Source organism: Leucoraja erinacea, chromosome 38 (genome assembly GCF_028641065.1).
Source record: "Leucoraja erinacea ecotype New England chromosome 38, Leri_hhj_1, whole genome shotgun sequence".
Classification (NCBI taxonomy): domain Eukaryota; kingdom Metazoa; phylum Chordata; class Chondrichthyes; order Rajiformes; family Rajidae; genus Leucoraja; species Leucoraja erinaceus.
The window spans coordinates 1,189,345-1,202,412 of record NC_073414.1 but is presented as its reverse complement, the minus strand read 5'-3'; positions in this window follow the sequence as shown (position 1 = coordinate 1,202,412).

Sequence of the window (13,068 nt, the reverse complement as noted above, 5' to 3'; positions counted from 1 at the left end):
TCCCCCGCTCCCCATTACTCTCACTTCTCCCATTCCACCCCCCCACCCCCACGTCCCCAATTTGTGGACCCAACCTGTGACCAGTCAATACCTGAACACTATCCCACACACGCCAGGGACAATTTAGACTTATAACAAGCCTATCAACCTAGTGTCAGTGTCAGTGTTGGTGTTAGGGTTAGGTTTATGGCCAGTGTTGGTGTTAGCGTTACGGTTAGGGTTATGGTTAGAGCTAGAGTTATTGCTAGTGTTAGGGTTATGGCCAGCGTTAGGTCTAGGGTTTGTATAAATTGTCCCGAGCGTGTATGGGACAATTTCTCCTAAAGCCATCTTTTCTCCAGAGAGGCTAGAGTGTTAACAGAATGATCTTTTGAACGATATAACAATCTGCCGTTACAATCTGGAAACGGACCAATACATCTGTAAATAAAACTGACTGATCAGACATCTTTTCATTTGTACAATTAATTTTATTGTATTAATTTAAATATATTAATGTTTAAAATCCATGTGTTGAAGGAAGAATATTTTACAGCCCATCTGTGGTCCCTAACCCTAACCGGGTGTCACCCGCAGGACAACATACGTAGACAATAGGTGCAGGAGTAGAGGCCATTCGGCCCTTCAAGCCTGCACCACCATTCAATATGATCATGGCTGATCATCCAACTCTGTATCCTGTACCTGCCTTCTCTCCATACCCCCTGATCCCTTTAGCCACAAGGGCCACATCTAACTCCCTCTTAAATATAGCCAATGAACTGTGTGGCCTCAACTATGTCAGGCTAACTGGTCTATAATTCCGTTTTCTCTTTCCCGTCTTTCTTAAAAAGTGGGATAACATTAGCTACCCTCCAATCCACAGGAACTGATCCCGAATCTATAGAACATTGGAAAATTATCACCAATGCGTCCACGATTTCTAGAGCCACTTCCTTAAGTACCCTGGGATGCAGACCATCAGGCCCTGGGGATTTGGCTGCCTTCAGTCCCATCAGTTTACCCAACACCATTTCCTGCCTAATGTGGATTTCCTTCAGTTCCTCAGTCTCCCCAGATCCTCTGGCCACTAGTACTTCAGGAAGATTGTTTGTGTCTTCCTTAGTGAAGACGGATCCAAAGTACCTGTTCAACTCATCTGCCATTTCCTTGTTCCCCATAATAAATTCACCCTTTTCAGTCTTCAAGGGTCCAAATTTGGTCTTAACTAATTTTCCTCTTCACATGCCTAAATAATCTTTTACTATCCTCCTGTATATTCTTGGCTAGCTTACCTTCGTACCTCATCTTTTCTCCCCGTATTGCCATTTTAGTTATCTTCTGTTGCTCTTTAAACGTTACCCAATCCTCTGGCTTCCTGCTCATCTTTGCTATGTTATACTTCTCCTATATTTTTATACTGTCCCTGACTTCCCTTGTCAGCCACAGTCACCCCTTACTCCCCTTGGAATCTTTCTTCCTATTTGGAATGAACTGATCCTGCACCTTCTGTATTATTCCCAGAAATACCTGCCATTGTTGTTCCACTGTCATCCCTGCTAGGGTATCTTTCCAGTCAACTTTGGCCAGCTCCTCCCTCATGGCTCCATAGTCCCCTTTGTTCAACTGTAACACTGACACCTCCGATCCACCCTTCTCCCTCTCAAATTGTAGATTAAAACATCATATTATGGTCACTACCTCCTTTACACGGAGTTCCCTTATCAAATCCAGTTCATTACACAACACTAAACCCAGAATTGCCTTCTCCCTGGTAGACTCCAATACAAGCTGCTCTAAGAATCCATCACGGAGGAACTCCACAAACTCCCTTTCTTGAGGTCCAGTACCAACCTGATTTTCCCAGTCTACCTGCATGTTGAAATCTCCCATAACAACCGTAGTATTACCTTTACGACATGTCAATTTTAACGCTTGACCCTATATCCAGGCTACTATTTGGGGGCCTGTAGATGTCCTATTAGGGATTTTTACCCTTACAATTCCTCAGTTCTATCCATACTGACTCTACATCTCCTGAATCTATCTCACCACTCGCAAGGGACTGAATTTCATTCCTCACCAACAGAGCTACCCCACCCCCTCTGCCCACCCGCCTGACTTTTTGATCGGACGTGTACCCTTGAATATTCAGTTCCCAGCCCTGGTCCTCTTGCAGCCATGTCTCTGTAGTTCCCACAACATCATATACTCCCAATTCACTCCACTGCTCATGGGGAAACTGTTTGAAGTAGCACCATCACATTGCACTGTAGATGCATGTTCTTGCAGAAGGACTGAGTGAGGTTTAGAAGATGTGGTGGACATCCAATCATCTCCAATACCTGGTAGAGCCACGTCTGTGGACAGAATCGAAGGACAGAACACAGCACTTACAAACAGACTTGAATAATGGCACCAAACCTGGCCCCTCTGTCAACCATCTCAATCTACTACTGTTATACACTTGTACTGTATCCGAGATGCTTATTTAAGATGTGTCATAGTGATTATGTATGGTGATACATGTATTAAACTGTATACAGAAATGGATTTCACTTTAGCTCGGTAAATATGACCAATACAGAACCATTGGACATTTATAAGCATAAGTTCTTACCTTGGTCTTGGCTTTCAGCGTTGCTGGAATGAAGAGGTTCCTGTCGCTTCTAGTGTGAAGATTCGCTCCTTCCGTGTCAGTCGTGAAGATAAACGACAGAGGGCAGATAGGAAGATGCCGAACAGCATGGGAGCTGGGACACAACCTTGCTTCAATAGGCAATAGGTGCAGGAGTAGGCCATTCGGCCCTTCGAGCCAGCGCCACCATTCAATCAGAGAATTCCACAGACTCACAACTCTCTGTGAGAAAAAGTGTTTCCCCATCTCCATTCTAAATGGCTTACCCCTTATTCTTAAACTGTGGCCCCTGGTTCTGGACACCCCCAACATCGAGAACATGTTTCCCGTCTCTAGAGTGTCCAAACCCTTATTAATCTTATATGTTTCAATAAGATTCCCTCTCATCCTTCTAAATGCCAGAGTGTAAAAGCCCAGCGGCTCCATTCTCTCAGCATATGACAATCCCGCCATCCCGAGAATTAACCTTGTAAACCAACGCTGCACTCCCGCAATAGCAAGAATGTCCCTCCTCAACTTTGGAGTCAAAAACTGCTTAAAATACTCCAGGTGTGATCTCACTAGAGCCCTGTACAACTGCAGAAGGACCCCTTTGCTCCTATACTCGACTCCTCTTGTTATGAAGGCCAACATGCCATTCGCTTTCTTCACTGCCTGCTGTACCTGCATGCTTACTTTCATAGACTGATGTACAAGGACCCCCAGATCCCGTTGTACTTCCCCTTTTCCCAACTTGACATCAACCTGCCTCCCTGTTTTTGCTACCAAAGTGGATAACCTCACATTTATCCACAATAAACTGCACCTGCCATGCATCTGCCCACTCCCCCAACCTGTCCAAGTCACCCTGCATCCTCATAGCATCCTCCCCACAGTTCTCTCTGCCACCCAGCTTTGTGTCATCTGCAAATTTGCTAATGTTACTTGTAATCCCTTCATCTAAATCATTAATTTATATTGTAAATTGCTGCGGTCCCAGAACCGAGCCTTGCGGTACCCCACTAGTCACTGCCTGCCATTCTGAAAGGGACCCGTTAATCCCTACTCTTTGCTTCCTGTCTGCCAACCAATGTTCTATCCATGTCAGCCCTCTACCCCCAATACCATGTGCCCTAATTTTGCCCACTAATCTCCTATGTGGGACCTTATCGAATGCTTTCTGAAAGTCCAGGTACACTACATCCACTGGTTCTCCCTTGTCCATTTTCCTAGTTACATCCTACTTGGGCGACATTTTTGGTGACAGCCTGAAAAGAAGTTGTCGGGTCGTGACGTGCAGTGTCTCCCTGTCGCCCCTGGATTTTGGAATGTTCAAAATCCAGGGGCAACATCTAGGTGTCTCACCATGCCGTGTGCCCTGTCATACGCTGACCTTTGCTGACCTGTGGGTGACACCCGGTCAGGGTTAGTGACCACAGATGGGCTGTAAAATATTCTTCCTCCAATGCATGGATTTTAAACATTAGCATATTAAAATTAATACAATAAAATCAATTGTGCAAATGAAAAGATGTCTGAGTCGTTCAGTTTTATTTACCGATGTATTGGTCCGTTTCCAGATCCAATCACCATCTCTAACTTTTCGCAGGGGTGGATTCAGTGTAGATGGTTTCATTCAGGTATGTGACAGTTAGATCTCACTAATAATACTGCACAAAGGCCACATCATCTGTTGTAATAACATTGACTATGGGATAAATGCAGACTTTGGAAACAACACCCCCCCTCACCTTGCTACAAAATGGGTGTTGGGTATTTAGACCCAGTGGCCAGAGCAGGTGGGTAACACTGGTACATTGACAACATTACCTGAACCCAGTTGTAAAGCCCGCTGCCTTTGTGGGGTTTGGAGAGACCATTGGAAGAGAGATCTGTAATTCTGGGACAACTCGTGGCCAACATGTTTAGTTACCATGAGGAGCAGGCAGAACATTGGGTGTTCGAGTTCAACCCCTGGGGCCTCTGTATCACATTTAGTTCAGAGATACAGTGCCCTTCAGCCCACCGAGTCCTCACCAACCAGCGATCTCCTGCACACTATCCCACACACACTAGGGACAATTTCTACCTATATCAACCTAGAGTTAGGGTTAAGACTAAGGTTAGTGTTAGGGCTAGGGTTAGTGTTAGGGTTAGAGTTATGGTTTTGTATAAATTGTCCCTAGCGTGTGTGGGATAGTGTGCGGGTACTCGTTGGTTGCAGGCTGGGTCCACAAATGGGGGGGTCATCGGGGAATGTGGGTGGGGAGGGGGGTGGTGAATGAAAGAAGGGAGGGAGAGGGGGATGTGAGGGGAGGGGAGCAGAATGGAGAAGGGGGAGAAGAGTGGAGTGGGGAGAAGAGAGGAAGAGGGGGGAAGGGATGAAGGGGGGGGGGGGAAGGGTATGGGGGGGGGGGTAGTGGAGAAGGAGGGATGGGGCTGGAGGGGGGAAGAGGGGAGTGGAGGGGAGTTAAGTCTACATTTACTGAATCGATCTTTGTGAAAAGTTAGAGATGGTGATTGGATCTAGAAGCGGAACAATACACCTGAAAATAAAACTGAACGACTCAGACATCTTTTCATTTGCACAATTGATTTTATTGTATTAATTTTAATATATTAATGTTTAAAATCCATGCATTGAAGGAAGAATATTTTACAGCCCATCTGTGATCACTAACCCTAACTGGGCGTCACATGCCTAAATATTCTTTTACTATCCTCCTTTATATTCCTGGCTGGCTTACCTTCGTACCTCATCTTTTCTCCCCGTATTGCCATTTTAGTTATCTTCTGTTGCTCCTTAAACGTTACCCAATCCTCTGGCTTCCTGCTCATCTTTGCTATGTTTATACTTCTCTTTTATTTTTATACTGTCCCTGACTTCCCTTGTCAGCCACAGTCGCCCCTTTCACCCCTTGGAATCTGTCTTCCTCTTTGGAATGAACTGATCCTGCACTTTGTGTATTATTCCCAGAAATACCTGCCATTGTTGTTCCACTGTCATCCCTGCTAGTGTATCTTTCCAGTCAACTTTGGCCAGCTCCTCCCTCATGGCCCCATAGTCCCCTTTGTTCAACTGTAACACTGACACCTCCGATCCACCCTTCTCCCTCTCAAATTGTAGATTAAAACATCATATTATGGTCACTACCTCCTTTTCCTTGAGTTCCCTTATCAAATCCGGTTCATTACACAACACTAAATCCAGAATTGCCTTCTCCCTGGTAGGCTCCAACACAAGCTGCTCTAAGAATCCATCACGGAGGCACTCCACAAACTCCCTTTCTTGGGGTCCAGTACCAACCTGATTTTCCCAGTCTACCTGCATGTTGAAATCTCCCCCATAGTATTACCTTTACAACATGCCAATTTACTCTTGACCCTATATCCAGGCTACTTTGGGGGCCTGTACATGCCAAGGATTTTTACCCTTACAATTCCTCAGTTCTTGATACATCCATTTGCATCCCTACCATCGCAAGGACTGAACTATTTCACCAGCCTGTAGATGTCCTGCCCACCTGGGATTTTTACCCTTACAATTCCTCAGTTCAAGCCATACTGACTCTGCACATCTCCTGAATCTATCTCATTTCACTCGCAAGGTCCACTTATTTTTCATTCGCTCATTAACAGAGCTTAACCCCACCCCCTCTCACACCCACCTGCCTGACTTTTTGATCGGACGTGTACCCTTGAATATTCAGTTCCCAGCCCTGGTCCTCTTGCAGCCATGTCTCTGTACAACATCATATACTCCCAATTCACTCCACTGTTCATGGGGAAACTGTCCGAAGTAGCACCATCACATTGCACTGTAGATGCATGTTCTTGTGGAAGGACTGAGTGAGGTTTAGAAGATGTGGTGGACATCCAATCATCTCCAATACCTGGTAGAGCCACGCCTGTGGACAGAATCGAAGGACAGAACACTGCACTTACAAACAGACTTGAATAATGGCACCAAACCTGGCCTCTCTGTCAACCATCTCAATCTACTACAGTTATACACCTGTACTGTATCCGAGATGCTTATTTAAGTTTGTCATAGTGATTATGTATGGTGATACATGTATTAAACTGTATACAGAAATGGATTTCACTTTAGCTCGGTAAATATGACCAATACAGAACCATTGGACATTTATAAGCATAAGTTCTTACCTTGGTCTTGGCTTTCAGCGTTGCTGGAATGAAGAGGTTCCTGTCGCTTCTAGTGTGAAGATTCGCTCCTTCTGTGTCAGTCGTGAAGACAAAGGACAGAGGGCAGATAGGAAGATGCCGAACAGCATGGGAGCTGGGACACAACCTTGCTTCAATAGGCAACAGGTGCAGGAGTAGGCCATTCGGCCCTTCGAGCCAGCGCCGCCATTCAATCAGAGAATTCCACAGACTCACCACCCTCTGTGAGAAAAAGTGTTTCCCCATCTCCATTCTAAATGGCTTACCCCTTATTCTTAAACTGTGGCCCCTGGTTCTGGACTCCCCCAACATCGAGAACATGTTTCCCGCCTCTAGAGTGTCCAAACCCTTAATAATCTTATATGTTTCAATAAGATCCCCTCTCATCCTTCTAAACTCCAGAGTGTACAAGCCCATCTGCTCCATTCTCTCAGCATATGACAGTCCCGCCATCCCGGGAATTAACCTTGTAAACCAACGCTGCACTCCCACAATAGCAAGAATGTCCTTCCTCAACTTTGGAGCCAAAAACTGCATAAAATACTCCAGGTGTGATCTCACTAGAGCCCTGCACAACTGCAGAAGGACCTCTTTGCTCCTATACACGACTCCTCTTGTTATGAAGGCCAACATGCCATTCGCTTTCTTCACTGCCTGCTGTACCTGCATGATTACTTTCATAGACTGATGAACAAGGACCCCCAGATCCCGTTGTACTTCCCCTTTTCCCAACTTGACATCATTTAGATAATAATCTGCCTCCCTGTTTTTGCTACCAAAGTGGATAACCTCACATTTATCCACATTAAACTGCACCTGCCATGCATCTGCCCACTCACCCAACCTGTCCAAGTCACCCTGCATCCTCATAGCATCCTCCTCACAGTTCTCTCTGCCACCCAGCTTTGTGTCATCTGCAAATTTGCTAATGTTACTTGTAATCCCTTCATCTAAATCATTAATATATATTATAAATAGCTGCGGTCCCAGCACCGAGCCTTGCGCCACCCCATTAGTCACTGCCTGCCATTCTGAAAGGGACCCGTTAATCCCTACTCTTTGCTTCCTGTCTGCCAACCAATGTTCTATCCATGTCAGCACTCTACCCCCAATACCATGTGCCCTAATTTTGCCCACTAATCTCCTATGTGTGACCTTATTGAATGCTTTCTGAAAGTCCAGGTACACTACATCCACTGGCTCTCCCTTGTCCATTTTCCTAGTTACATCTTCAAAAAGTTCCAGAAGATTAGTTAAGCATGATTTCCCCTTTGTAAATCCATGCTGACTCGGACCGATCCTGTTAAGGGCCAGTTCTACTTGGGGACATTTTTGGCGACAGCCTGAAGAGGTTGTCTCCCTGTTGCCCATGGATTTTGGAATGTTCAAAATCCAGGGGCAACATCTAGGTGTCTCACCATGCCGTGTGCCCTGTCACACGCTGACCTTTGCTGTCCTGCGGTTGACACCCGGTCAGGGTTAGTGACCACAGATGGGCTGTAAAATATTCTTCCTCCAATGCATGGATTTTAAACATTAGCATATTAAAATTAATACAATAAAATCAATTGTGCAAATGAAAAGATGTCTGAGTCGTTCAGTTTTATTTACCGATGTATTGGTCCGCTTCCAGATCCAATCACCATCTCTAACTTTTCGCAGGGATGGATTCAGTGTAGATGGTTTCATTCAGGTATGTGACAGTTAGATCTCACTAATAATACTGCACAAAGGCCACATCATCTGTTGTAATAACATTGACTATGGGATAAATGCAGACTTTGGAAACAACACCCCTCCTCACCTTGCTACAAAATGGGTGTTGGGTATTTAGACCCAGTGGCCAGAGCAGGTGGGTGACACTGGTACATTGACAACACTGCCTGAACCCAGTTGTAAAGCCCGCTGCCTCTGGGGGGTTTGGAGAGACCATTGGAAGAGAGATCTGTAATTCTGGGACAACTCGTGGCCAACATGTTTAGTTACCACGAGGAGCAGGCAGAACATTGGGTGTTCGAGTCCAACCCCTGGGGCCCCGTATCACATTTAGTTCAGAGATACAGTGCCCTTCAGCCCACCGAGTCCGTACTGACCAGCGATCTCCTGCACACTATCCCACACACACTAGGGACAATTTCTACCTATATCAAGCTAGAGTTAGGGTTAAGACTAAGGTTAGTGTTAGGGCTAGGGTTAGTGTTAGGGTTAGAGTTATGGTTTTGTATAAATTGTCCCTAGCGTGTGTGGGATAGTGTGCGGGTACTTGCGGGTTGCAGGCTGGGTCCACAAAGGGGGGGGCATCGGGGAATGTGGGTGGGGAGGGGGGTGGTGAATGGAAGAAGGGAGGGAGAGGGGGATGTGAGGGGAGGGGGGGCAGAATGGAGAAGGGGGAGAAGAGTGGAGTGGGGAGAAGCGAGGAAGAGGGGGAAGGGATGAAGGGGGGGGGGGAGAAGGGTATGGGGGGGGGGGGTAGTGGAGAAGGAGGGATGGGGCTGGAGGGGGGAAGAAGGGAGTGGAGGGGAGAGGGGAGTTCAGTCTACATTTACTGAATCGATCTTTGTGAAAAGTTAGAGATGGTGATTGGATCTAGAAGCGGAACAATACATCTGAAAATAAAACTGAACGACTCAGACATCTTTACATTTGCACAATTGATTTTATTGTATTAATTTTAATATATTAATGTTTAAAATTCATGGATTGAAGGAAGAATATTTTACAGCCCATCTGTGGTCACTAACCCTAACTGGGCGTCACATGCCTAAATAATCTTATACTATCCTCCTTTATATTATTGGCTGGCTTACCTTCGTACCTCATCTTTTCTCCCCGTATTGCCATTTTAGTTTTCTTCTGTTGCTCTTTAAACGTTACCCAATCCTCTGGCTTCCTGCTCATCTTTGCTATGTTATACTTCTCTATTATTTTTATACTGTCCCTGACTTCCCTTGTCAGCCATGGTCACCCCTTACTCCCTTTGGAATCTTTCTTCCTATTTGGAATGAACTGATCCTGCACCTTCTGTATTATTCCCAGAAATACCTGCCATTGTTGTTCCACTGTCATCCCTGCTAGGGTATCTTTCCAGTCAACTTTGGCCAGCTCCTCCCTCATGGCTCCATAGTCCCCTTTGTTCAACTGTAACACTGACACCTCCGATCCACCCTTCTCCCTCTCCAATTGTAGATTAAAACATCATATTATGGTCACTACCTCCTTTACACGGAGTTCCCTTATCAAATCCAGTTCATTACACAACACTAAACCCAGAATTGCCTTCTCCCTGGTAGACTCCAATACAAGCTGCTCTAAGAATCCATCACGGAGGAACTCCACAAACTCCCTTTCTTGGGGTCCAGTACCAACCTGATTTTCCCAGTCTACCTGCATGTTGAAATCTCCCATAACAACCATAGTATTACCTTTACGACATGTCAATTTTAAATCTTGACCCTATATCCAGGCTACTATTTGGGGGCCTGTAGATGTCCTATTAGGGATTTTTCCCTTACAATTCCTCAGTATTATCCATACTGATTCCACATCTCCTGATTCTAACTGACCGCTCGCAAGGGACTGAATCTCATTCCTCACCAACAGATTTACCCCACTGACAGGAAAATTACCCCTAGCTCTACATTTGTTATTTATCATTTATATTTAAGTTCATATCATCACTTTATATAGATAAATCAATTGTAAAACAAAATGATCAGCAAGGCTAACATTACCTTTGTTCCTTGGAAACCTTGTTATTGTTTTGATGTAATGAGGAGGCAGCCATGAGCTGCCTAGTGACGATAAAACAAAACGTGGCATTCGACCTCAATGTCAAACCTGCATTGATTGGGCAATTGCCACTCGGAAAATTGTATTTTTTCCCTCATTTTCTTTTGAAAAATGTGCAGTTTTTATTCTTGACGAGTTTCAGGTCCGATTTATAGAATATTTCTTACAGAATATGTTAAGAATCCACGTGGTTCCGTGAGTTAGGTCGAGAAACAGCCTATATATATCAGGAGTTGAGTTCACCCATCTCCGACAAGATCTCGGTGTGGAAGCGCATCTCGGTCGCGGTCTTCGAGGCGGGTCACAGACAGAGCGGTCCAGAGGTGTTGGACCTTCTCGGGACCAACTTGACCAGCAGATGTTTGCGCGCAGCTGGACTTGCGGGGACTTTAGCGCCGGTGAGTTTTGTCAATGGCACAAGAAAGAGACTCCCCTCCCTCACCCCCCCCTTCATACTCACCCCTCGCTCCTCCGGACAGGGAGGGTGGGAAGGAAGGAGTGACCCCTGAGAGAATATTTTATTAAATTGGGGGAGAGGGGGCGATGTCTTTGGTCTTGACCCTTGGTCGTGTCCGGAACGCAGAACCCGGTCCGGCCGGTCAAGCCTCGCTGACCAGTGGGATGACCAGAGCGATGGGTTGTGTCTTGAAGGATCCCTGGCGCCGCTGTCCACTCGCGCGTCGAGGTTCTTCTCCGGCCACTGATGGACACTAAAGATACCGGAGCGGACTGACCGCTCTCTGATCTTCGGTGGACACTGCGGACGCTGCCTGGTCAGCGCCGCCTTTTATACACAACGCCATGTCCCGCCCCCCTCGCTGACCATTGGTCCGCGCTCCGGCCACGGCATTGGCCCGTGGGGTGGACAGTCCATCCGATTGGCGGAGACCGCTGTCCGTCTGAGCGAAAACTTCAGCGCCAAAATTCAGCGCGTGATGGACAGCTCGTGCGAGGCGATTGTCCGTTCGCTCCGGCCACGAGCCCGCGTGCCCCCCCCCCCACTGGCGCCAAAACCAGAGGGGACATTGAGGGGATGAGGGACATTGAGGGGACGAGGGAACATTGAGGGGACGAGGGACATTGAGGGGACCTTGAGGGGACATTGAGGGGACATTGAGGGAAAGAGGGAACATTGAGGGGATGAGGGACATTGAGGGGACTTTGAGGGGACATTGAGGGGACATTGAGGGGACGAGGGACGTTGAGGGGACATTGAGGGGACATTGAGGGGACGAGGGAACATTGAGGGACTTTGAGGGACGTTGAGGGGGTGAGGGGCTTTGAGGGGACGAGGGACTTTGAGGGGATGAGGGGTCAACTCCCACGGGTGACCCCTCGCACAAGGGAATGTCCACTCTCCCAGGGGGCAACATGAGTTCAGGGGGACAAGGGAGATGTTGGTACTACTGTGTATAACACCAGCAATATTGGCTTATCCCCAAAGAACTGCAGATGCCGGTTTACAAAACAAGACACAAAGTACTGGAGTAACACAACTGGTCACTCTACAACAACAGTGCAGAGTGAGAAGGGGTTGTAGCTCCGTCTGGTGGTGCCTTTCGCCTCACAGCAGCAGGGAGAAGGAGTGACCAAGTCTGTTTGTTAAATTTGTTATAAAGGCCAACATGTCATTCACCCCCTTCACTGCCTGCTGTACCTGCATGCTTACTTTCAGTGACTGATGAACAAGGACCCCCAGATCTTGTTGTACTTCCCCTTTTCCCAACTTGACACCATTCAGATAATAATCTGCCTTCCTGTTCTTGCCACCAAAGTGGACAACCTCACATTTATCCACATTAAACTGCATCTGCCCATTCACCCAACATGTCCAAGTCACCTTGCATCCCCATAGCATTGAGGATGCAGGGTGACTTGGACATTCCAGTGAATACAAGCCCAGTCGACCCATTCCTTCATCATATGTCAGTCCCGCCATCCCGGGAATTAACCTGGTGAACCTACGCTGCATTCCCACAATAGCATGAATGTCCTTCCTCAAATTAGAGGACCAAAACTGCACACAATACCACACACACACACACACACAGCAAAATATCCTTCCTTTCATACATGCGCTGTGTAAAACAAGATAAAATACTTGAAACGTCACCCATTCCTTCTCTCCAGAGATGCTGCCTGTCCCGCTGAGTTACTCCAGCATTTTGTGTCGACCTTCGATGTAAACATAGAAACATAGAAATTAGGTGCAGGAGTAGAGGCCATTCGGCCCTTCGAGCCTGCATCGCCATCCGATATGATCATGGCTGATCATCCAACTCAGTATCCCATCCCTGCCTTCTCTCCATACCCTCTGATCCCTTTAGCCACAAGGGCCACATCTAACTCCCTCTTAAATATAGCCAATGAACTGTGTGGCCTCAACTACCTTCTGTGGCAGAGATTTCCATATATTCACCACTCTCTGTGTGAAAAATGATTTTCTCATCTCGGTCCTAAAAGACTTCCCCCTTATCCCTCTAAACCAACATCTGCAG